The sequence below is a fragment of the Antechinus flavipes genome, chromosome 3 (genome assembly GCF_016432865.1).
Source record: "Antechinus flavipes isolate AdamAnt ecotype Samford, QLD, Australia chromosome 3, AdamAnt_v2, whole genome shotgun sequence".
Lineage (NCBI taxonomy): Eukaryota > Metazoa > Chordata > Mammalia > Dasyuromorphia > Dasyuridae > Antechinus > Antechinus flavipes.
In genome coordinates this window covers 584,027,772-584,054,255 of record NC_067400.1, presented here as the reverse complement: position 1 = coordinate 584,054,255, position 26,484 = coordinate 584,027,772, and the positions used below count along the sequence as shown (strand labels likewise).

Sequence of the window (26,484 nt, the reverse complement as noted above, 5' to 3'; positions counted from 1 at the left end):
TAAAGTGCTATATAAACGTCAGCTATATTTTTAAAAGAGCTACAGTTAATAGAGGATTATCAATAGAAAAAAGAGGGTGTATACAACCTTATTCATAAAATTTAAATCATCTGTTTTTTAGGAACTCAATATTCAGAAATAAAAGAGGCTTTTAATTTATGAGAACCAGGTAAAACTGATTCTATTATACTTAAAAGCTTTTCAATGAAAAAAATGTTATAGCCCATCAAAGACCTATGATTTCAAGTGAACCTGCACTGACTCTCTCTTCTCCCTGCACAGATAAAGGATGCTTCAATACCTCTGAGACAATTTTCTTAAGGTGTTATGGTCCAAATGGTAAATCTGCAGATTTTAAAATAAAATGTTTTGATTAATGACTCACATAGCTCTACAAACCAATGTTCAATAAGGAAGCCACATAGTTAACTGGCATTTTGAAGACAAAGCTTCTGGGTTCACATCTCAGTTCTGTTACTAACTACCTGAGTGAACTTGGGACAAATCACCTCCACTCTTTAGCTCAGTTTCCTCATCTGTAAAATGTAGGGACTGGTATACAAGATCTCTGCCTGCCTAGCTTTAAATTCTATGAACTCATGAAAAACCACTTCTTATTTTTAAGTGGCCAGTATGCTACTCAATGTCATACCTTTCTGGAAAGCAGTCAAGTAGAGGACATAAATTAAACCTAAAACACACTCTTAATATAAAAGACATTTTTAAAATTTGATTTTCAATACACTATGATTACTCTAACAGAGAATTCTTTGAGAGATGAAGCACACATGTCTCACAGCTCTGTTAAAAAAAAAAGCCCTTTGATCTGTAGATAAGTGCTTCTGTCCTAGCAAATTACTTGAGATTCTTTTGAAAACATAACTGAAAAAATTGTTTTAATTTTTAAAAATCTTAAACATAGCTGATAGTAATACAGAAATTTTATTTAAACATTTCCCCAAAACATATAGTATCACATTTAAAGCCACAAAAGTTAGAAAAAAAAGGGCAAAGATTAGAAAATTCAGATATAAAAATTGTACTCCAATGTTCACAATTTCCTCTATCCCAAATCATAACACAAAAAAGGAAGAATTCCTTCCAGTGTCCAGAAAACCCCTCCCGCAATAAGGGCTTTGTTCCAGGGCTTATTTTTCAAACTAATAAGCTGATTTAACGATTTAAACCTAGGAAACTATACTGATCAGCAGGTGACAAGCATTACTTCACATTTCTCTAAGAAATGAGTGAATTTCAAAGACCAACTTGAATGAAATAACATGTTAAAAGTATACTTCTCAAAATGGTTGCATTTTTCATCCTAATGGTGCCTGCCACTGAGCTTATTACTAGCTCTCAACAAACCCTTTATCCCAAGAATGAATCGCTAGCTGCTTCTTTCTTTTTTAGGTGGAGATAAGCAAATATCTTCTCCTATTACACTTGAAAATCTGTCACAACCAATAAGGAATGGTACATGCTTTCAAACATGCCTTTTTACCTCATTAGAAAAATGGATCAAGTATCCCACTGCCACACTGGCTCATGGGTCACCATTTCGCTGCATGTTTCAACTTGCTTTGTATTTTTATCCTTAGTTAGCCTAGAAGTCATTAGTCAGATTACAGAGATGGGTAAAAACTGAACTAATTATGATCACAAGTAGAAAAACAAAGACAGAAATTTTCAAATTTTCCCATTCCTTGTTTTGGCTTGTGAAATAGTTTTTTTTGTTGTTGTTGTTGTTGTTGTTTTTTCCAGAAAGAACATACTATTAATATGTAAAGGAACATCTGTAATAGAAAGCATTAAGGCACCCACTACAAATCCTGAACATTCAAAGCATTCAGATTTTGTTGTAAATTGCCAATTTAACCTGATTTAATGCCAAAGAACCTAAGTGGGGAAAAAAAGGCACAATACATTTAATATTGCCTACCTATACCACAGAGGAAGCGGGTCATAAAGATCCATTTTAAGATCCAAGCAGCTCAAGTTATGTAACATCATGGATGTTTATGGAAACTTCCTCAATGATGAGCTCTCCTCCGAGTCCAGCCTTTTATCCCCTGGCAGCCTTACCTGGCACTGGAGGGACTCACAGTCAGCACCTCCACAAAGGGATGATTCTGAAGAATTCTTGCTTTAAGTAGAGCATGCCATCTGAACTTCCCTTGGCTGACTCCACCACTAACACTGCATCTCCCGGCGGGGCTGGGCTCCAACTTCCTCCAGCCGATTCCTCTCTCCTTCCAAAGGAAAGATACTGCAATCCAGCACAGTCCACCAGCTAGTCTTAAAGCAACAGCTGCAACCTGAATCCAGCCAGCCAAAAACCTTCCTGAAAGCCTCCAAGTTTGACCTCCAAGTACTCATTTGTTCTCTCCCCAGTCATTTCTCTCCAAAAGGAGGCAAGGCCACAAATCCTAGTCATTAACATTTACCCAACAGCGATTTCTGGAGGAAAAAGGTGAGCACCAAGAGGTGTCCCTAAAGAATCTTCCCTCTCTGCCTCAGAGCAGGAAGAACATGGGAAAAGACTGTTTCCCAGTTTTCCCTTTCCTCAAAGAAGCTTCTGAATTAGAAAATTAACCACAATGAAACAAGAACGGGGTTCACCGTGTGCACCACAAATGTAAAAGATTAAACCAACATGATTCTGCCCCATTGGTGGCAACCCCTAGTTTAAAACCACCACAATCATTTAGCGGCTTCATTTCTACCTCCACGACATCTCTCCAACAAACACCATCAAGCCTCTAGTAGAGGCCCTTGACACCTCAGACCTGGATTATTTCCAAAGATTCTGGTGGACCTCTCATCTCAGCTCAGGCCGGTCCCTCCGCCACTCGGTTGTCTCTGTCCAGACCACCCCACATCCCAGATCAAATACAAACTCCTCTGACACTCCAAATCCTTCACGGCCCAGGAGTCTGTCATGCAGGAACGCGCCCTCTGGGCCGGAAATGCTCCCTTCTCATGCCCATCCTCCTAGCAAGAAGCTTCTTCCCACCTTCTGCAAGAAGCCTTTTCCAGACCTTCCTCTTCCTGCTTTTGCTCTAAGAAGATTCCCCATATGTCCTGTAGTCCTGTATGTTTGTACATCATTGTTTACTGCATTGCCTCCCCCATTAGACAGTGGGCTCATTGACAGCCGCAACTGTTTTTTTGGGGGGAAGGTTGCCTTTCTTTGTATCCCTAGAGCCTGGCATACAATATAGGCACTTAATTGCCATTTAACCTTGATTGCCTGATAGTGAAGCTGTAAATAATTATATTCCCTCAATATCATAAAACTTAATGTCTTTAAAACTACTATAATCATTTCTACTGACCATAGTGATTTGCATGCCATAAATACTAAATAATATTGGTTGTTTAGGACAACTAGAATTTATTAAATATTTGAAGAAAAAAACTTTTTTTAAAAAAAAAAGAAAGGCTCTAAGCAAGGCACACACATCTGGGATTTGTAATCCAAAATTCCCTAAAAAGTATATCTATGGGCTGGGTAGTATGCTCAAAATATAAAGATAAGAATTCCACAGTTCCTATCCCAGATAGGCACAAGGTTTACTGAAGGAGAATATGAACACAGATTTTTTTAAAAGTAACAAAACCATATGAATTAAACACAAGTAATTTTCAGAGGACAGAGAACACAGCACATGGTAGGAGGCTATTTGGGCAGCACCCATGTGAGAGGAGGCCTGTAGGCAGAGCTTCAAAAGAAGGGAAGGATTCTGGGAGGAAGAGGAGAGGAAGAAGTATATTTCAAACATGGGCAAGCATGTTCTCGTAAAGTTATGGAGAATCAGGTAAGGTCACTGCCTACAAACAACCCTGGGCAGATTTGGCTTGAAGTAAAATGAATAAAAAGGTCTTGGCCTGCAAACATGGGATCATAAGAGGTTTCAATACCAACCACCAGCACCTAGATTTTATTCTTGGATTCTCGGGAGCCTCTGCAGCTCCTTCAGCATGATCAGATCTGAGATTTAAGATCTGTACGGTTTGGTGAAAAGTAAGTTAGCAGAAGCCAGAGATGACAAGAATAGCTACTCACCTTGGGAACTTTCAAGGATGCTCCTGACCTAGCAGAAGAGAACCTACAAGGGGCAAACCCTGAGAGTAGGGGGTGGGAATCAATCAAACAGGAGGAGCCTACCAAGGACCTACCAGACCCAGGGCTCCACGGACCAGACGTCCGGTGGCCAACAAAGCCAAGGAAGGAAGTGGCTGTGCCAGGGGGCAACTAAGAAATGTCTCCAGGAGGGCAGGAAGGAGGCCTCCCAAGTGCAAGAGAAGTAGGGGAGACACAGAGGGGACCCAGAGAAATGAAATATAATTATGTTTTCTCAGGAGTTCAATGGTTATATTTTTACAAACCCCTTTAATTGGTTCCTGTAAACATGTTTTTATATCTGGATTCAGCATTCTATCACTTGGAGACCTGGGTTCACAATCCAGACAGAGGTCCAGCCTATCCCCAACAGGGAAAGGTTCTTAAGAACGAAGGAAACTTGGACATGTTTATAAACAGAAAGCAAGAAAGCATTAGGTGAGAAGACCCTGAATTACAGGAGTTTGGGGGAAGGATGCTGGAGGAAAACCTCCAGCAGAGACACTGGGCAACCAGATCCAGGAAACACCTCTTCATCAGAGACTGAAGCAAAGGAGAGAAGAATGGAGGATGAAGTCAAAAGGGTTTGGGGGTATAGGAGAGAAGGAGAGGATGGAGTCAGGAAGATGAGGAAGTCAGGAGGGAAAGCACCAAGGAGCCTGTGGGAGGAGTGGTTTAGAGTCACTTAGGGAAGAGGATGAAAAGGACTGACTGGACAAGATGGTGTGAAAAATCTACATTAAGTCAGGGCTGAGCTAGTAAATGTTTAATAATTGGTTCCGGGGAGAGAAGGACACTGGAAATTTTGTTTTCCTTCATTTTAAGTCTAGATAATCATCCAAATGTAATTCAAGCCCTGATTTGTAGCTTTCCTGATTAGTACTCAGACTAAATTTAACAATCAGCTCACCAGAAAGAACTGGCACCAGTCTATTCCTGAATGTACCCATTCATCAGATATGCAATATGTTAATTAGCAAGGGTTTGGCAAAGCATAAGAAGTCATGGAAGGGGGCAAAGGATTCAAGGGGAGGATAGTACATACTTAAAATGGTTATCCAGAGGATCAAGAGAAAGAAGGTGGGAAAAGGAGAACAAACAGAATGGGAGGAACAAGAAGATATAGAAAGATGTAATTCTACACTGAAACCCCACGTTAAAGTCATCATTATAATTACTAGTGTACGTAACATGGATTTGAGGGCAGCGTCCTAGGACCGGACCTGAAAGCAATCTGGGACTCTCTAAATATGCGATGCAGAAGGCCAGCCTGAGCCATGCCAGGAGCTTTTAATCAGACACTCTCATGGGCTGAGAGGAAAGCTCAGACCAGTAGAAAAGGGGCAGCAGGGAGGTGCCATTGGCAGACTGCCAGAGACATACACTGGAGCTGGAAAGAATGGGCAGACCAAGAGCAACAGCCAAGGAGCCAGGCAGAGCAGTCCCTTCTCAGGGGGCCAGTTTAGCTGGAGCCCTCTAGCCTAGACCCCTCCTCCAGATGACAGGAATAAGCAAATCCCCGGGCCAGCAAGCTCCCAGGACCTAGGCAGTCGGCTCTGTCCCTTTTGCCAAGGCTATAACCAATCTGGTTCACATCAAGTCCTCGATTAGCTAAGACTTTCTCATCCAATAAAGATATCAGAACTTAAAAGAATCTGTTCATCTGATCAACTCTGATGGACTTGGCTATTCTCAATAATGGGGCGATTCCAGACAATTCCAATAGACTTGGGATGGAAAACACCAATTGCATCCTGAGAGAACCATGGAGGCTCAGTGTGGATCACAACATAGGATTTTCACCTTTTTTTGTTTGCTTGCTTTTTCTTTCTCATGGTTTTTTTTTTTTTTTGGGGGGGGTCTTATTTTTCTTGCATAATGTGTCAAATATGGAAATATGTTTAAAAGGACTGCACATATTTAACTTGTATCAAATTAAATTTGGAACACAAAATCTTACAATTGAATGCTGGAAACAATCTTTACATGAATTTGGAAAAATAAAATATTATTGTAAAAAATAAATACAAAAATATTTTGATAACTATTAAAAAAGAAATTGTTCACTAAAGCGGCGACAAACAGGACAGGGGAAAGATTTCCACATCTTACATCTTCCACATGTTACATTAACAGCTCACATGCAGACATTATCACTTTTTTGTACTAAGTACTTTCACACAACCAATCAAGGAGCCTAAGGTTAGTACAAGCACCACTGCACCTATTTCACTGGGAAACTGATTCAGAGGCTAGGTAGCATTTCAATGTCACAAATGCAAATGTGATTTTGAACCCAGGTCTCCAAGTGATAGAATGCTGAATCCAGATATAAAAACATGTTTACAGGAACCAATTAAAGGGGTTTGTAAAAATATAAGCATTGAACTCCTGAGAAAACATAATTATATTTCATCTCATTTAAATAGTGCTTTAAGGTTTAAGTAGCACATAAAGGCATTAATTTAAATAAAATTCATCTTGACTCCATCAAAATGACCCCTGCCCCGGGGAAAACCTAAAATAAAAGGAGAGCAAGGATATGGGCTGACATTGCAATGGGAAGTAAGATGTTCATTTCTAGATTTTTTTCAGTAACCATTAAAGAATAACCTGAGAACTCCCTGTCACATCTAAACTTATTTGAACCACCCTAAAGAAACTTATTAATAAGATGCAAACAGAGGGCGATGTACCAAAAAAAGTTAATAATCCTGAAATTCAAAACTGGAACCGAGGGGGGTAACTTGGAATTACTAGAGCAAACTAGGTAGGAAGGTTCCATTTCAAAACATTATTCTACAGAATAAAAGGTACAGATCCAGTAGAAATCATTTTATGCCTAGCTGATCAATATAGTTTATACCAACCTTTATAGTTGATCATCTGGTTTCTTGGCCCTCTGATCCACAAAATCATCTCATAGGCATCATAATTTTATGGTTAGAAAATACTTTTTTTCTACACTAATTCATTTGATTCTCAGCACGTTACTTTGAGGAATGTAATCTATTAGTCTCCATTTTACAGAGAAGAAACTGAAGCTCTAAGAAGTCCCAAGGGACCTAGAAATAGCAAAAGAAAACATCCTAGTTCCTAGCAGTCTGGTCAAATGACCAAGGCCCCCCTGCCCCCCTCTCCTTTACTATGTACTGCTGTCAAAGCCATCCCTCAGTGGCACATTCAAAGAGAAGTTCAAGAAAATCAGTAAACCTACGTAGCCATATTTAAGCAAACATACACTGAGAGATCAGAAAAGATGCTCCATATGGTGCCAAAAACAGAAAAAAATGCTTATCTAAGATAAGCATACACATATGACATATATATTTCTTAATACAGCAATAACAGGGAAGATAATATAAATTTAGGGTTTCTTTTGAGGGATTTTAAAAAATGCATTGTCATGGCTTATAATGAAATGTAATATGCAAAATTTCACTGAGAAACAGAAAAATTAAACTTTTTTCAATCTGTCTTGTACCCTTTAGATTGTACTACCAACAAAATAACATCAATTCATCTTTCTTTTCCCTTCAAATTAACTTTAAATGTTTGGCTCCTAACACATTTAAATCCAAAAAGTTTTACTCTATTAAAAAAAATGGCAACATTTAAACTTGAATCTCTATAAACTATTCCTATGGATTTATTAAAAATCTTTGTTCTGACCATGGCTCATTCCCCCTGAAGAAAATATAGCCTCCACTACCTAAGCTCTAGTTCCAACATCAGTGATGACACATGTCTCACGTCTAGAAAGCCTTCCTTCACGTTTCTGCAGAATTTACCAATGGATGGTTCATGAGGTACAAATAGCTGCTCATGCTGACAGATCAGATTTCCCAGAAAAGTAGTTGAATACATCTAGTCAATGACTTTGAAAAGCACAAATCTCACATAGAAACTGACTAGGGTTAGAACCAAAAAAATGAGGGGGAGGGAGGACTTAGATGGAACAAATGTGATTAAATATTATAACCCAGACTTTGAAACAGCTAAAAAAGTTACCTTTTTTCCCAAATTGAGATTTAATTTTTTGATGGTTCACTACAAAGGACGAATACACCCTAGATTATCCTTTGCTGTAGAGTTCGGGTTTGGAGTGTCTATCTTCCAGTCCTTCTTAGCCCTTATATACTCTATTACAATTACATCATTACAGCATACTGAATATGTGTGAACTAGAGAACCATTATCTCATCAATTCCATTGAGTTAACACTGTGTTGCAAGTATATTTGTCCAGAGTTCCGGCCCTCTACACTTTGAAATAAGAATAAGAATCACTATGGCCCGTTTATGTTTTTACAAATGGTACCCGCTTTTTGTCATCTCATCTGATTTTAGCCCTAAAAAGTGAAAAAAAAAGGTCACTTATTGATTAAACAAATAAGCTAGTAAAGCCCAATTGGCAAGAAGGCTCCTAATAAAAGCCAGTTTCAGAAGGCCAACAATCCAGAAGCATTAATTTGCTCGTATATTTAGCCTGTTTTAACTTGTCTTGTAATTTTCTTTATTATAAGAAATATATGAGTAATATGAGTAATACCAAAGTTCTTAGAGAAACCACATATACCTTTTACTGTGTTTAACATACCGAGAACACTCATTATCAAATAACAAAACTAACAATATTCATTTCAATTTCAACTCAACAAACATTTATTAAGAAAATATTAAACACACTGTCCCAGACAAAAATACAACTATCTCAAGCACAGCCACTGTGCTACATGTGAGGTATAGAAAAAAGGCTAAAAAGGGACATCCAGGAGCTCACATGCAAACAATTATGATAAAAGAAAAAACTGGAAATAATCAACTAGGGAAGGCATAAGAATTAAAGGGAAATAGACAAGGAGGAGCTGTTCCTTGAGCAGGGGAATAATAGGGTCACATCTGTGCTTTAGGAATTATCAATGCAGAAATTATATGGAGGATGGCTGGACACAGGAGAGACTTGAAGAAAAGAAACCAATAGAAAGCTTCTGCACGGTCTCTGAGTGGATGCCCATCAATTGGAGAATGGCTGAATAAATTGTGGCATATGAATGTTATGGAATATTATTGTTCTATAAGAAATGACCAGCAGGAGGATTTCAGAAAGGCCTGGAGAGACTTACATGAACTGATGCTGAGGGAAATGAGCAGGACCAGGAGATCATTATATACTGATACTGCAACAACAATACTATATGATGATCAATTCTGATGGACCTGGCCATCTTCAGTAATGAGATGAACCTAATCAGTTCCAATAGAGCAGTCATGAACTGAACCAGCTACACCCAGTGAAAGAACTCTGGGAGATGACTATGAACCACTACATAGAATTCCCAATCCCTCTATTTTTGTCCACCTGCATTTTTGATTTCCTTCACAGACTAATAGTACACTATTTCAAACTCCGATTCTTTTTGTACAGCAAAATAACTGTTAGGACATATATGCTTTGGTCAACCTGCCATTGTGGGAGGGGAAGGGGGGGAAGGAGGGGAAAAATTGGAACAAAAGGTTTGGCCATTGTCAATGCTATAAAATTACCCATCCATATAACTTGTAAATAAAAATCTGTAATAAAAAAAAAGGAAGAAAAAAAGAAAGAAAGCTTCTGCACCAGGAGAAAGTTGTATACAGTAACAGCAATACTGCAAAGACAATCAACTGGGAAAGACTTAGTTATTCTGATCAAAGCATTGATCCAAGACAATTCCACTTTGCAGCTCAGGGAATACTTTTTTCACATCGTTTTTCTAGCCTTTCTTTTTTGGCAACATGGCTACTATAAAAATGTTTTGCATGACTTCATATGTATTAATTAACATCATATTGCTTGCCTTCTCAAAAGGCAGAAGAGGGATGAAGGAAAGGAAAGAATTTGAAACTCAAAATTCCAAAAATATGAATGTTAAATAAAGTATATTAAAAAAAACTAATAATTAAAAAGACACTGCTGCAATAGTATGAAGTAAGAGATATTAAGGGTCAGCACTAGGCTGACCCTTAATAAAAAATAAAAGTTAATAAAAAAAAATTAAAAAAATAAAATTAAATAAAATACATGTAACCTTCAAAAAAAAAAAATGCAAGATAGCAAAGTGGTAAAAACAGAAAGACTTCCTAGCTTTGGGGGTAAAGGAAAGGAAAAAATGAAGATGATTCCAGGATTTTGAACCTGGGTTTAAGGATCAATGATAACATTGGCACAAATAAGTAAGTTAAAGGCAAAGGTTGACCTTTGAGGAGAAAAAGTCTTGGGTTCTGTCTCAATCATGTTTTAGACATATCTAGTCGGAGATACCAAGAGGACAGGTGCAATACAGGACTGAAGCTCAAAACAGAAGGGAGAGCTAGTTATGAGATTCTGGGCAATCACCTTTACAGAGGTTGACCCCACTGAAACTAAAGGTATGACTGAGACAAAGTATAAAAGAAAAAGGAGTAAAAGGCTTAGAACAGAGCTCTGGACTACAGTCACACATAGAATTTGATGTCTCAAAAAAAATTGCAATGAGTATTTAAAAAGAATAACACATTTTTTAAAAGTTCAGGAAAACTATTTGTTAGGTAAGAAACAATATATACATCATAGGATGAAAAGTTTTAAATCAAATTCCTTGATGAATACCCTAATTCCTCTAAGATGAAACTAGTCGAATAAAGAATTGTTATAATCTTTGTGTTATGTGATTTAAAAACAGCAATCAGAAAAGGGGAAAAATCTGCTGGAATTATTTAACCCTATAACCCAATGGATAGAGGCTGGAGGGAGGGGGATCACTTTTCACTTATAAGAAAATAAAATTTGTGAAATGATGAAACAAATCAGAACAAGTCCAAAGCTACAGTACCTTGGGATTCCTGAACTTTATGATAAAGGTCAACAAGGGTCAGAATCTTTTCAGTTCCAGGAAAGAAAGACTTTAAATCAAAAGCATATACAGAAGACAGTATATGTTTTTTAAAAAGTAAGTTGTAACAAATTCAAACTTGAGTTTAAAAAAAAAAAAACAGATAAGGAATTATCTATTATTGGCACTAACAGGATCTAACTAGAAATGAGGGATGTTCTGAGATGTGACTCCAACAGCAAATGTCAAAGAGGCAGAGTCATAGAGTCACAGAATGTTCACATTGGAAGTGACCCGAGAACATGGAATGTTTCATAAGCAAGGATCTTTGAGATGGTCCAGTCTACCTGAAGACTTCATCTGACAAAGTGGGCAAAGGGGGAAATGACATGCTGATGCAGCAGCAGAGCTGACCAGAGGCAGACGCACTTACAACAAAAGACATCATAGAAAGAGAGTACTGCAAGAGAAGTGTGGAAGATCCAACACCAAAAGAGGAACTCCTGAAATTGGAAAAAGCAAAGTGTTCTGGTATGGACTTTCTTTCTTTTTTTTTTCTTTTTTTTTTTTAATTTCACTGCCCAGCTGCTACCTGAGAAGAGCCAGGTGCCCTGGCAGCACCTAGCGTGGCAGTACGAGGTAGGGAACCAGTCAGCCTCTGCTCTTGGTGAGCCCACTCCTCTTTGTTCTGTGTGCAGAAATATGTTAAATGTATAATCTTAGGCAAGTTATCTTATCCCTGTATGCCCCAGTTTGCTGACCTGTAAAGAGAAAAATAATAATGGTATCTACCTCCAAGGATTGTTGTGAGATTAAAATAGTATGATTGTAAAGTGCTTACTTGACGCAGTTGACTGGCATATGCTGAGCACTTTATTATTTCTTTAAATGAATGTAATTGTTGCATATCTGATAACACTAAAGTGGTTTTAAAATGCTATCAATGATTTGTGTGTAACAAGTGGAAATGCAAATGATGTCATATATGAAGTTTATTGCTTAAAATATTATTCTATTTCTAAATTGTATTATATTTCTAAATATATATTGTAAAATTTGAGAGACTGTTATAAACCAGAAATTATGTTAGACAAAACTTCTCTTTTAATTTAGATACTATTAGATTATGAATTGGGCTTTTAAAGATATGATAAAAATGTGGATATTTGGAAACGCTTAAATACTTAATGAGGTTTTTTTTTTTGTTGTTATAAAACAGGTAATAACAACAGTAATAATAATTTTACTATAATAGCACATTTTCATCTGAAAACCTTGGCTATTTTGAAAATATATTAAGTGGTTTAAAGATGTAACTTCAAAAAGCAGAAAAGAACCCACATGTGCAAAAATGTTTGTAGCAGCTCTCTTTGTAGTGGCAAGAAATGGAAACTGAATGGATGTCCATTAGCTGGGGAATGGCTGAATAAGTTATGTTATATGAAGGTAATGTAATATTATTATTCTGTAAGAAATGATGACTAGAGTACTTTCAGAAAAGCCTGGAAAGACCTAAAGACCTGATGCTGAATGAAGTGAGCAGAACCAGGAGAACATTGTATACAGTAATAGCAAGATCATGTGATGATCAACTGTGATGAACTTGGCTCTTCTCAACAATGGGGTGATTCAAAGCATTTCCAAGAGACTTGGGATGAAAAATGCCAATCACATCCAGAAAGAAAACTATGGAGACGGAATATAGACCAAAGCATAGTATTTTCACCTCTTTATTTTTGTGTGTGTTTTTTTTTCCTTTCTCATGATTTTTTTTTCTTTTCCTTTTTTTCTTGCACAACATGACAAATATGGAAGTATGTTTAAAAGAACTGCACATATGTAACCTATATCAGACTGCTTACTATCTTGGGAAGAGGAGAGGTAAGGAAGGATGGGAGAAAATTTTAGAACACAAAATTTTACAAAAATGAATGTTAAAAGCTATCTTTGCATGTATTTGAAAAATAAAATACTATTTAAAAAAAGATGTTCATTCAACATATAAATGATGTATCAACTATCACATATTTACTACATGTATGAAGCTCTGAAGTATAGTTAATTTTAATTTAGAAGTAAAAAATAGATGAAATATTAACAAATAAGGAACTATCAGGAAAGATACTCAAGCTCTAACTCATAATTACTGAAATTTTGCTATTTAAAGTTTAAAAAAAATTCCCGGGACTATAATCTACCATTGTTCTGAGCTTTAATTACAGAGATGGTGGTATGAATTTCACAAAGCAAATATGAGAAAATGGCATGCAATGCAGTCTGGGAACTGCTAAAAGTGGATATCTCTGCCTGGGATGTAATGAGAAAGTTTTCTAAATAAATGGAATAGTAAATTTTGAGAAAAGAAAATTAGACTGTTTTCTCTAAAATATATGTGTCTGTATGTATATGTATGTATGATTGGAAATTCAGGCTTTTGAGTTTTTGTAATAAGTTCTAAGGTTTTATTAACTAGATTTTACAAATAAATCATATTGATAATGGTAAAGAAAGTAAAATTATTTTCCCATTTTAAAAACATCTTTCTGATAATTTTAAAAAGCAGAACAGGCGATAAATGATTTTCCTAAGAAAAGGCATTATGATCAAATGATCTTAAAAGTAAATTCTATCAAAGATTTAATGAGCAATTAATTTCGATATTAATTTTTTTTGGAGTAATATATAAAGAAGGAATCCTATCAAATTCCCTCTGTGAAACAAATAAGATACTGAGACCTAAAATCAGAAGAGTAAAAACAGAAAAGGAAAAACTTTTGATAAAATACAACATTCATTTCTAAAAGTATAAATGGGTTTTCCCTTACATTGATAAAAGGCATTTTTATCTAAAACCAACAGCAAGCACTACTTAGGATTGAGATAAACTAGAAGCCTTCCTATTAAGATAAAGTGTAAAACAAGGATGCCCATTGTCACCAATATCCTTCAATACTGTATTGGAAATCCTAGCAATAGCAGGAAGAGTTTAGCAGTTTAGTAGTAAGAGCAAGTATAGAGTTTAAGGAAGGATAAAAATGGCAAATATAAACTAATATTCTCTGAAGTTTCAAAATCAGCAAGCCAATTTTAAATGGTTGGAACTCTAGATTTGAAACCAGAGAAATAAAATGTCCTTTTAGCATTGTTCCGAGAATAAAGCATATTGTCCAAGGAAAGATATCTAGGGCCCAGATAACTACCTGAAGCATCTGGGACTATCTTTTCTGCATCCTCTGTTCCCTTAACCAACGTTTCCTGCCTGTTCTGTCTGGCTCTCTCTTAGCTGGGCCCTACAACAGGCTAAAAGAGTGTTCAGTTAGCTCCATGCCTCTGTTAGATGGGTCTTGATGTTAATATTTCCAAGTTTTCTTGGTTACCTTGGTAACATGTAAATCTCCCTTCTCAGAACCAGTCCATTATAGTAACTGTTTAGATTTGTTGGAGCTCCCCATTTCCCTAGCACCTGAGAATCATCCGTCACACTTCTTGACACGCTCACAATGCTTGTTTGTTCTAGCAGTTAAGTGAACCAAAGCAGGCACTGCACTTCTGTTCCCAGCACACTCCTGGATCTCTACTCTTCTATGAGACAATCAACATGGAGATTCTTCCCACAGGACAGCATAAGCCTGGCATAGGGACTGCTCCCCAAGACTTAAGAATGATTATGTTGTGGACCACCCCACTCATGGCAATTTTTTTACATGTATATAAAATACTACCTTCTCCCCAGCATGTGAAGTCCTACTACTTGAGGGGATTCCCACTTGCAAGCATTTTCCTCACTTTGAAATTAAACTTCTGTTTGTTCTGACTCTCTTGGCCACCCACAGGGTCATAGGCCAATTTCAGCTCAGCTGACAGTCTAAAAAGTCTTCTCCAGCACCATGAGTCAAAAGCATCAATTCTGCAGTGCTCAGCTTCCCTTATAATCCAACTCTCATGACCACACATGTCTACTGGGAAAACATAAGCTCTGACTATGTGAATAAGATGTAAAGGATATGGCGGGGGGAGAGGGGGAAAGTGAATAAGTTTCCTGACAAAGGTGAGATCTTACCTAGGTCTTAAAGAAAGCCAAAGAAGCCAGGAGATGGAGAGAACACACCAGGCAGGGAAGGCAAGCAGCATTCCTCTATGCCCCTGTCTGACTGACAGGAGTAAGCCAGAAGAGTCAAGTCATCGAAATAGGAGCAATGGAAGAGGTTTAGAGATCATCAGTTCCAGCTACCTCATTCTGGGGATGACTGAGGGGGAAATCTGCAAAAGTACCCAGGATGAAATAGGATCACATGAACAAGAGGAGTCAGCCATGATAAGGAGAGGGACCACATCATCATCTGAGACATGGAAAGCATCTGAGAGATCGATGAGGAAGGGAAAAGAGAGACTGTGAAGAAAGACAGGCTTCTCATCCGAGAGAATGGGGGGAGGTGGAAAAGAGATGAAAAAATCTGGAAGACTTTTCAAATAATTGGATAAAGAGTGAAAAAATCTAATGCTCTAAACCTAAGCAAGGAAGGAGATGATGGTGTTCTCAAAATAAAATAGGAAATGTAAAGAAAAAATTGATTTAAGGAAAAAGAGATTTAGTTTTTGTTCCCAACAACTGAAGATAAAACACATACGTCTACACTCAGAATTGAAGGACTATTACCATAAAATATTACAGACACCATCAGAAGTGGTTGCTTTGGAGAGTAGATTAATTTGCATTATCATCAAGAGAGGACTGATGGGGGGGGAGGGGGAAGAAGAACATAAGAGAAAGAGATTACATAGAGAAATGACTGATATTTTTTAAAAGGCCCTTTGTTTTAAAATGAAAAAAAGAGAGAAAAACATTTTTAAAGCTAGACACAAAAAAATAACATGTATCAACATAAAGATAGACAAAATTTATACAAGGCAATTTGGAGGGCACTAGCATCTAAGGGATCAAAAAGGCCTCATACAGAAGGTGACATCTGAACAAACCAGAAAAACAATTTGGCTTCTGAGAAGGCACAAGAAGATCATCTAAGGCATAAAAGTGTAAGTGAACAAAAATAGAAGACTGGAGCACAGGTATAGAAGAATACTCAAGAATAGTATATAATAAGGCTGGAATAAGTCAGCTGGAGGCAACCTGTGAAGGGAGCAGTTTCTCTTTGATCCCAGAAGTCTAGTCATTAAACCAGGTTTGAATCCACTTTAATATGCTATCATTGGGTCTCAATCTCTTTATCTTGCCCAGAAGCTTAAGTTGAGAGACTGAGAAATACTTTGCTGTCTAAATATATATGATGGCTATAAAATTCCCCTGATCTAGATCTACAAGTACAATCATTTGAATACTTCAAAACTAGTTCTAAAAATGGAAGGTACTGGAAACAAGGGAGGAAGAGAAGGCGGGAAGGAAGAAGAGATGGGAAGGAGAGAAGGAAGGAAGAAGGAAGATAATGGAGGGAGAGAAGGGAAGGAGGAAAGGGAGGGGAAAAGGGAAGAGGGAGGGAAAGAAGGAAAAAGAAGAAGTGAAGGAAGCTAGAAGGGGGCAAGAAGTTACTTTTTTAGAATCTTAGTAATGATTTACACTTCTAAATGCTCAAAACCATCTTAAAAGCATTTAATCATACATTCTAAGATTTTTTTTAAGAATCTGAATCAAGTTTACTATCTATATAATTTTTAGATTCCATTCTCTTGAATATTTTGTAAAATGAAATCTCTCCCATTCTCTTCAAAGATCCAACAGTAGCTCAAGAATCACATCTTAAAATCTTTCAATAACTCAAAGACATCGTTTATGCAGGCTTTGTTACATGAACTGACTCGATTTCCCCTGGCTGTTCATCTGGGTGATCTGTTATTTCTAGATCAGAGACCATAACCTTTGAAAGAGGAAAAAGAAGTAAACACTATCCAGCTCTTCCCTTTGGGCCCCCCGGTCTCTTGGCTCAGGCTCTAGGAGAAGCAGTGTGGCCAGGGACATGCGAAACTCGGCAAGACTTGCTTTGACTTCCATTATACATACTTAACTACCTTGGTCACCAGGGACACATGCTTCTTCTGAAGCTCCATCTTTCCTTATTTGCAAAATGATAAGACCTGTAGCACTTTCCCCCAGGATGTATAGAAGGCTAAAAAATAGGATGATAAGTATAAAGCGATATGCAAACATTAAAGCCCCCACCATAAATACTGTAGTGGCTGTTATCTTCAGTTAGTTATCAATCTGAATTTCCTAAGTAGTCATATCAGTCTCTCTTGCCAGCTTTGCTTTTTTCCCCAAACCAGAATCATTTCTGATTATATCTTCACAATTTCATTTTTTAAAATTTCCCAGGACCTTTCAGATAATTTTTCTAGTACAAATTAAGTCATTGGATCCTTTCTATCCTTTCTCTGGGCCCTCTGAAGTCAGCTCTCCCAAAGTGGAAAATAAGTCCTGAAAACCTTAAGAGGCAGGGGTGTTTTCAGCATGGCAATTGAAGGTAAAAGCATCAGATGAGAAAGACAGTTCCGAGAAATGAATAATCAGCCAAGATGATATCTGAAAATTAAGCTTGGAATTCCAGACCAAAACTTGAAATTAAGTAATGATGATCTTAGACATGGTGTATATCTAAAAAGAGCTATTAAAAAGATTTGCCTGAAACTTGATCACTTAAATCAACTGAGTTTTTTTTTTTAAAGGAGGAAAACAAAAAGTCTATACTCCACAACTATACAAGGACACTCCGCTCCAATCTTGCCCTACACAATTGTTATCCACCTACTGAGTCAAAAAACTCAACAGCAGTAACAACTTCACCTTCACCAGACACAAGACACTCTTAAATCAGCAAAACTTTGCACCTTAGTGCTGTTTTTTCAAAATGTAAAAGAATGCTAATAACAAGCTAATAACAGCAATAAAACCTATGGTTTAAAATTACTATCTAACAGATACACAAAATAAGCATAATAGGGTAAACCAAAGATCCAAATGCCAAGAAAGCCAACTTCAACTCTTAACTATCATTGAGACCTGAGGCTTGGAAGAATGAGATCTAGGGTCAGAATATGATTCTGGAAGTATATTCAAAACAAACAGTATAAATAAAAAGGATAGTATAGAAACATGTCACCACCCCACATCTCATGGAGGACTCTCTCTGTGCTCTCTCAGGGGCCTCAGCAATCCCAAGTTGGCATTTCCTTTTGTTCTCCTCTAGATCTGAAAGTCATTTTCCTTGCTAGAGAACATTGAAACCAGGACCTTGTCTACCCTGCTTACATGGCACTGCCTCCTAAAGTTGAAAGACTACCATATTCTTGATATTCTTCTGGTCTGATATTCTTGTGATCTTCAGCATGTTTATCCCCAAACGCAACTAACTTCTGCCTTTAACCACCCTGATATATAATGGAAACTACCATTTATAAGTATTCATCTTTAGCCAAATTTCTTTTGCTTATATTTTAACTTAAGATTTATCCTAGTAAGAAATAAGCTTATTATCAAATTCCATCAGCTTCCAAAGAAAATAAGACAAATGATCTGAGTGACTTCCATGTTAAATCCTACAAAATTCTAGTCAATAAATTCTAGATAAGTGAAACAATTTCCTTAAGAACCAAATTAGGGGTAAAACGTATAATTACATAAGGATGTCAGAATCAGACGTCAGAATCCCACACCTAAATCCATTTCTCATGACAAATGAATAATCAGGCTAGATCATAGTAAACATAAAATAGCCACCATATTTCTATGAGAAAACAGAGGGTTAAATTTTGGGTGCAAAGTACACATCTCTGATCTAAAGCACTTAAGCATTAAACAGGAATGTTTAATTAAACCAGCAAAGGCTGGTTCCTTTGGTCTGGGGCAGTTGATTTAGCAGGGAAAGTGGAAAAGTGGGTTAAGGAATAGCTCTTATTAATAGATTGGTGGATATATGTAAGTCTCAACACTGATTTGACATTGACAAGTCATCTAACTATTTGATAATTCCATTTTCCAGTTGTAGCTGATATCTTTAAAACTGTTTTTTTACTGTCAATAAAAAGTTATTTAAAGAAAAAAAATTGTTTTTTAGCATTGTTTAGTAAGTCCTTGTGAGCTATCTTTAATAACCCTATCTCACTGATTGAATCTGTTATACAAGTAGAAATAATATTAGACTGGCCAAAATTTCTAACCAAAGAAACAAAACTGCCAAATGAATTGGAGTTTTTTTGCACTCTTAGGATGGGAGGTGGAGGATATGTAGGTGAGAATGTTAACCTGAAAGTAAAACAGAATTTTAAAAAACAATTAAGGTAACATAACTCCTGTAATCATTACTGAAGAGAAGATATAAGAGAATGAAGATATTCTGAATGAGATCTACCTTTCTGTTCCTACTGGATTTAGCTACTGTGTAGAAATCTGCCAATCTTTCTGGGTTTATTTTGTATCCTGATATTTTCCTGAAACTATTATTTATCTGGATTTAATTTCTTTGCCGATTCCCTCAGATTTGCTAAATAAGTCATTATTTGACTTATTGACTAATGACTTATTATAAGTCATTCCTCTATTGTTATTCCTTGTTATTGGCAGATAAGTGTTTGGTCTCCTTGCCTTTCAGTCTTTTCTCTTATCAACTATATGAGAATCTACATCTGATTCTGAACTATATCAAAAAAAGACATTTTCAACTACATCAAGTAAAAGGAGGGGAAAGAAATATCCTAATTTTATTCCTGTACTGTGAAAACATCTAATTTTCTCCTGTGAATACAATGTTAGTTTCACATATATACTTTTTATACTGCATAATGTACTTTCATTCCTATACTATGAATGATTTTCAAAATAAGTGCTATATTTTTCATATATTTGTACTAAATACCATTATAGTAATTTAGTTTTCCTAGCATCCAAAATATAAATCCAACTTGATCATAATGAATGTTTTTTAAATATTGTTGTAAAATTTTTCTCAGATTTTTTTATGTGATTGTATTAATTTTAACAATCTGTAGTTCTCTTTCTTCCCTATCAGAACTATATTTGTCTAATAAAAATAATATGGTAGATTTTTTTAAAATTTGAGAATAACTCAGTATAGTCAAGACTTAACTGTTCTTTTAAAATATGGCCCAATTCTTTAGCAAATCCATGTGGACCAGGGATTCCTGCCTCCCTTTTGGTAATTCTTTTGAAATTTCAAGGTGTATTTCTGAAACTGAATTAGGAAATCTAAAGTTCTCCTAATCTGGATTTTTTGGTAGTTAATTCCTAAAATTCTCAATTTTGTTGACATATAAATAGGTTTCCATTATTCCTTTTTTTTCCTCCACTGTGATTTCATGGTTCTTTTTTTTATTTTAACTTGATTTTACTTCCCAAAAATAATATAAAAATTATGAAAACATGAAAACCAAATTTTAAAACCTATTTAGAAACCTTCCAAATGAGGGATTTCAGGGTATTTTGAATCTATTTCTCAAAAATTTCAAAATGCAACAAAGGGCTTCTAAGTAGTTTGCAAGAAGAAATAAATGACCTTCAAAAAGATGAAAATTTCCTAATCAAATTTCAACAAAAAACTAGACAGGATGAAAAAAATTACCATGACTTAAGTTTTACCAAATACCCCTACCATTGGGAGCTGTAGATAGACTTTAGACATCTATTCTGGTACCACATTTTATAGATAAGGAAACTGAGAACGAGAAAGATTAAATGACTTTTCTACAGTTACACAGCTAGTAACTGGCAGAGCCAAGATTTGGATGCAAAGTCTCTGAATGCAAATTCCTTTGTATCTATGCAGTCTCTTTTTTGCCAGCTGTGATAATTATTAAAATCAAGCTTTAAAATAAACTGACCGTAGGAAAATAATATTGAAAATTAATATTAATTTCCATTCTGTAATACAGTGATTTACTTTTTTATTTACTACAAAATGTTACTTTTTTATTGAGTTATAGACTGCAAAAAAACCTCTCTAGTCTTCTTGAGGTTTTTCTTGCATGAATTTTTATTTGTCTTGTTTAACATATATATGGTCTACTTTTGAGACATTATCATGTGCCACTGACAAATATATCTCCACATACACACAATTTTTTTGTATTCTTCATTGTTCTCATTCAGAAGTCAACATCTTATATTTCTAACTTCCTAAGAGTTTGTTTGGTTCCCTTTTGTTTCATCTGTCCAATTCGGACACAGGAATATTAAAGACCCTATCATTGTTTTACTACTTATATCTTTTAACAATTTAGTTAACCCTTCATGAATATAGATGCTATATGATATTTGGTGCCTATGTTTAATATTCATTTGATTTCATTAATTCTAGTACTTCTAAGCAAGTTATGGTTTTCCTCTATTAATACTGCAAATTTATCATTCCTGTTTTGATAACATGATAACAATGTGAAGCATAATTGGAAAAACAAAAAATACAATAATTACAACTATGTAAATGGAAAGAACAAGAAAATTAAAACAACTAAAACTAAATATTATGGAGTAACAATGGCCAAGTTTAACCCCAAAGGAGAAAACATTCCTCCCCCTGCTTCTTTGTAGTAATGAGAGAAAATGAATGTGAAACACTGTGTATTATGTCAAAACTTGTCTAATAAATCAATTGATTTTTCTGAACTTTTCCGCCCTGTATTTCTTAATTACATGTGGCTCCTTTAAGGAGGGTGAATGGGACAGAATGGGAAATTTCAACAAAAAGCTAGATACAAAAACCAAAAAATATCTATTTGAAATTTTAAAAATCTATGTAATGAACTAGAAGAAAGTCTGCTATGCTGGATTTCTGAAAGAACATGGTCAGGACAATGATGAGTTTCCGTTTGCCCTAGTAGAAGAAAGACACTCAATGATCAGATTACAAATCTGCATCCAAGGATCTGGTTGTCTGGCATGATGAATAATAACTTCAGTTATCTAAAACACAAGAATCGAAAAAAACTTCTGCAAAATCAGATTATAACATAACACTTCAAGAATGCTTCCTATCCCCCTTAGGATGTAACCTTCAAAGAAACAATTTGTGTCTAATTCTAGAGTTTGAAGACCAGAGCCAACACAGAGTGAGAATCAGTAAGATGGGTGGTAGAGGAAGCAGGCAGACTCTGGCTCTCTGATAGATGGGGTTATCATTCCACAAGCAGTAAGAAAATCAGAAGGGCTATTTCATTCTCTAGGGGGAAAACATCCACAAAGAAGAGAAAGGAAAAATTAAATTTCTAACTTTTAACTAGTTTTATGAAAACAACATAAGGCCAAATCACAGCCCAACCGAACAGTGAACTCCACCACAAAGACTGTGCCAAGGATGGGGACGGCTCGGAGGAGCTAATGGCTGGTACAATTCTGGCACTTGCTCGGATCATTGCCAAACGCCACCCAGTTTAATGGGGAATGTTCACAACCTATGGCTATGACTGCAAAACAACACCATGGTCATAGTTCAGAAGGTCTGTCCAGAGTATTTCCTGAGGCTACATATGAATATATTTTTTTGGAAGAACAAAAGATTAAGAATATCATGGAATTAATGGCGGGTGGATGCAAAGGAAGATTGCCTAGCCATACCAGATATAAAACATTATTATAAAGCAGCAGTCATCAAAACCATTTGTTACTGGCTAAGAAATAATAGAGTGGTAGATCAGTGGAATAAATTTGGTACACATGACACAGTAGCCACTGACTATAGTAACTTACTGTTTGATAAACCCAGATGGGAAGTTCAAGGATAAGAACTCACTACTTGACAAAAATTGTTGAGGAAATTGGAAAACAGTATGGCAGAAACTAGGCAAAAACCACTATCTCACATTTTATACTAAGATAAGGTCAAAAGGAGTTCATGATTTAGATATAAAGACATAAGAAGGAGAGCAATTAATAGTTTACCTGTCAAATCTTTGGAAAAGTGAGGAATTTATGACCAAACAAGAAATTATGAATTACAAAATGGATAATTTTGATCACATTAAATTTAAAAAGACTTTGCACAAATAAAACCAATGCAGCTAAGATTAGAAGGGAAGCAGAAAGCTGAAAAACTATTTTTATAGCGTGCATTTCTGATAAAGGCCTCATTTTTTGAAATATATAGAGAACTCAGTCACATTTATAAGAATACAAATCATTCTCTCTAATAAATGATCAAAGGACGTGAAGAGGCATTTCTAAATGAAGAAATTAAAGCCATTTCTAGTCATATAAAAAAATGCTCTAAATCACTATTGATTAGAGAAATGCAAATTAAAGCAACTGTGAGGTATCACTTCACATCTCTCAGATTGGCTAAAATTACAAGAAAAAATGATAAATGTTGGAGGGGAAGTGGGAAAACTGGAATGTATTGTTGGTGGAGTTATAAAATGATCCAACCACTCTGGAGAGCAATTGGGATTATGCCCAAAGGACTGTCAAACTGCATACCCTGTAACCCAACAGTGAGTCTACTAGGTCTGTATCCCTAAGAGAGCATAAAAGAGAGAAAAGGACCCACAGGTACAAAAATGTTTGTAGCAGCCATTTTTGTACTGGCAAGAAACTGGAAATGTAGTGGATGAATGCTGATCAGTTGGAGAATGGATTGAATAAGTTATGATGATGACTGAAGTGAGGAAAATCCAGAGACATTATATACAATAACAAGACAATTATGTGATCAATTCTGTTGAACTTGGCTCTTTTCAAGAATGTAGTTATTCAAGACAATTCCAATAGACTTGTGATGGAAGGTGCCATCTGCATCCACAAAGAGAACTGTGGAGACTGAATGTGGATCAAAGCATAATATTTTTATCTTTTTTTATTGTTGTTTGCTTGGTTTTTTTTTTTCCTCTCATTTTTTCCCTTTTGAGTTTTTCTTGTACAACATGACGAATGTGTTTAGGAAAAATGCACATACTTAAACCTAGATTGGATTGAATACTGTCTTGGGGGAAAGGAACACAAGGATTTGTTAAGATGAATGTTGAAAACTATCTTTGCAAGTATTTGAAAAATAACACACTATTTAGAAGAAAAAAAATAATAAGCAGAAAATTTTCAGTTTTAAAAATCTGGAAACTGATCAACATGAACTGATGTTGAGTGAAGCAAGCAGAACCAGGAAAATGTTGTAGAAAGTAACAATAAGATTATGTGATGATCAACTATGAATGATAGCTCTCCTAAGCAATATAGTGATCCAAGATAATTTGAATAGACTTGGAATGGAAAATGCCATCTGTGTCCAGAGTAAGAACAATAGAGACTAAATATGAATCAAAGCACACTGTTTTATTTTTATTGTTTTGTCTTATTTTTTTCTTTTTCATGGTTTTCCCCTTTGTTTTGATTTTTCTTTCACAACATGACTAATACGGGAAATATGTTTAAAATGAGTGTATGTCTATCAGATTGTTTGCTATTTTGGGGAGGGTAGAATTAAGGAAAGGCTGAAAAAAACTGGAATTCAAAATCTTTCCAAAATGAATGATGAAAACTATCTTTATATGTAATTGGAAAAATAAAATACTATTAGGTGGGAGGTAAAAAAAAGGGTGGGGAGTGCCCTGATCTTGGAGGCAGGACATTTGGAATTCAAATTCAACCTGTATCACAAACCAAGTCTAAATCCCTTAATCTTTAAATGCCCCAGGCAACTCTCCTCTATAAATCTAAAATATAAATGAACTACAAATCTGCAGGGTGTTCCTATCTCACATGTTTTCCACAGCAGAATCAGAGGTCCTAACCAATATGCATGTATGTATGTGTGTATATGTGTATATACGTGTGTATGAGCCCTCGCACATATATACACTCTCCCTCCTCCTATTTTTCTCACCCCCTTCCCTCTGACCTTCTCCCTTCTCCCTTTCCCTGTTTGTCTGTCTCTCTCTCCCTCCCTCCCTCCCCCCTCTGTCTCTCTCCCTCTCCCTCATTCTCCCTCACCCCTGGCATCTAACTGGGATTTCATGCTAATTTTTAGACATTACAATCCTATGTTATCCTACTGACACTAGAAAAATGATACTTAGAAAAACGACTATGAAAAAAACTCACAATATGCACCAAGTTCTCTTTGAACATATCCTCACTTAAATAATGTTCTGAGCATGGAAGGGTTCCCCTTGTCTGAGTCCAGGGAGGCTGATTTCATAGCACAAGGGCAAAAGCAACAGAAAGGAGGACAAGGAGAGCAGAACATGGCTAGGTGGAAACTCTGATGAGTTTACCAAGAGTCTCCATGGGATAAATCAGTCAGGGCAGGTGAGAGTACAAGTGTAGAGCTCTCTTCAGTGATTTCAAAGCCATCACAAGTTCAAAAACCAATCCAGCAATCAGAAAAGTTTCACCTCCATTTCGGCTAATGAAAAAAAAAAAAAATGAAAAAGCAAAATAAGACAGTCAGCATCAGAGCTTAGCATCCCCAGCGAGGGCGCTGCGCCCCGACTGAGCAGCACCTGCACTCCAGGCCAATGACACCGCCTTTGAGTTCACCAGGCCTAAAGCCACCCTCTGAATTCTATTCAGGAAAACAAGGATTCTACAGGCAAAGGCAAATACAGTTCTAGATGATATAATGGTAAGAAGATCAAGAGCTAATCAAAACTTTCCTACTGCTGAAAGGATCCTGTAGAGGCATGTTTAATTTTAATGATACTTGTACATCTGACAAATGTGATTTCTTCCCCCTGAGATTTACTATTCTCAGCTGTGGGTAAGAGGTTACCCTGTTGCCATTAGTCACATTCAATAATAAGAGAGTAGGTTAGAAGACATAAAATCTAAGCCACAAGAAGATAGAGTAACCCAAGGTCAAAAACTAAGAAAACCAAATAAATACATGACAAAGTATGATTTATGATTTTTAAAATGTCACTTCAAAAACTACTTTATCAAATATGTACACTTTAAAATGATACTGTTTTCAGAAAGAATGCCCCTAAAGAAACCATTACTATTAAAATGAAAGCATACTTCTTTAAAAAAAAAAAAAAAAAAGTATATACACACTGATATCTGTAAATATCTATTAAGTGCTCTGCAAACCTTAAAGTATTATAAAAATGATCACAAATAATAATAATATTATTATATGTTAAAATAAAAAAATTTCATTAGAAAGCACAAGGAAACATACCTTTTGTCATCTCTTTACCCTTAGTCTTGTAAATGAGTTAACAAAAGAGTCCAAACACTTTCCCCAACTTTTCTCACCTTTTACTTTTCACTCTACCAGGGGCCCTTGAAAGCTACAGGTCCTGAATTTGGTCTTGTGAACTTGTTTTTATCATATTTTGATAGCTAGTTCATATAACTAGTTTTCTTTGTAATCATATGTATTTTATTTGATGCATCTAAAATCAAGTCTAAGCAGGGGGTCCCCCACAGGCTTCATCAGGGGGTCAAATGGAGCCATAGTACAAAAGGCGTCAGAAACCCTGCTTTAATCAAACTTCACTTTAGTCTGAAAAAGATTCCAAAAGGGGGCAGCTAAGTGGCACAATGAATAGAGCA

General features: G+C 36.1%; 1 protein-coding gene across 11 annotated transcripts in view; it reads right to left on the bottom strand.

Moving 5' to 3' along the window:
• Nucleotides 1-26,484, bottom strand: part of EIF4G3 (eukaryotic translation initiation factor 4 gamma 3) — a 386,518-nt gene that overhangs the window by 287,783 nt on the left and 72,251 nt on the right. For 8 of the 11 annotated variants that reach the window (XM_051988317.1, XM_051988318.1, XM_051988320.1 and 5 more), the window contains exon 1: nucleotides 1,940-1,958. The exons of 1 other annotated variant lie outside the window; for it this stretch is intronic. The gene's annotated coding sequence lies outside the window, so the exon portion shown is untranslated. Of the gene's footprint in view, nucleotides 1-1,939; nucleotides 1,959-2,082; nucleotides 2,177-26,484 lie in introns of those variants that run through there. 2 more of the 11 variants (XM_051988325.1, XM_051988326.1) reach the window with 2 other exon arrangements.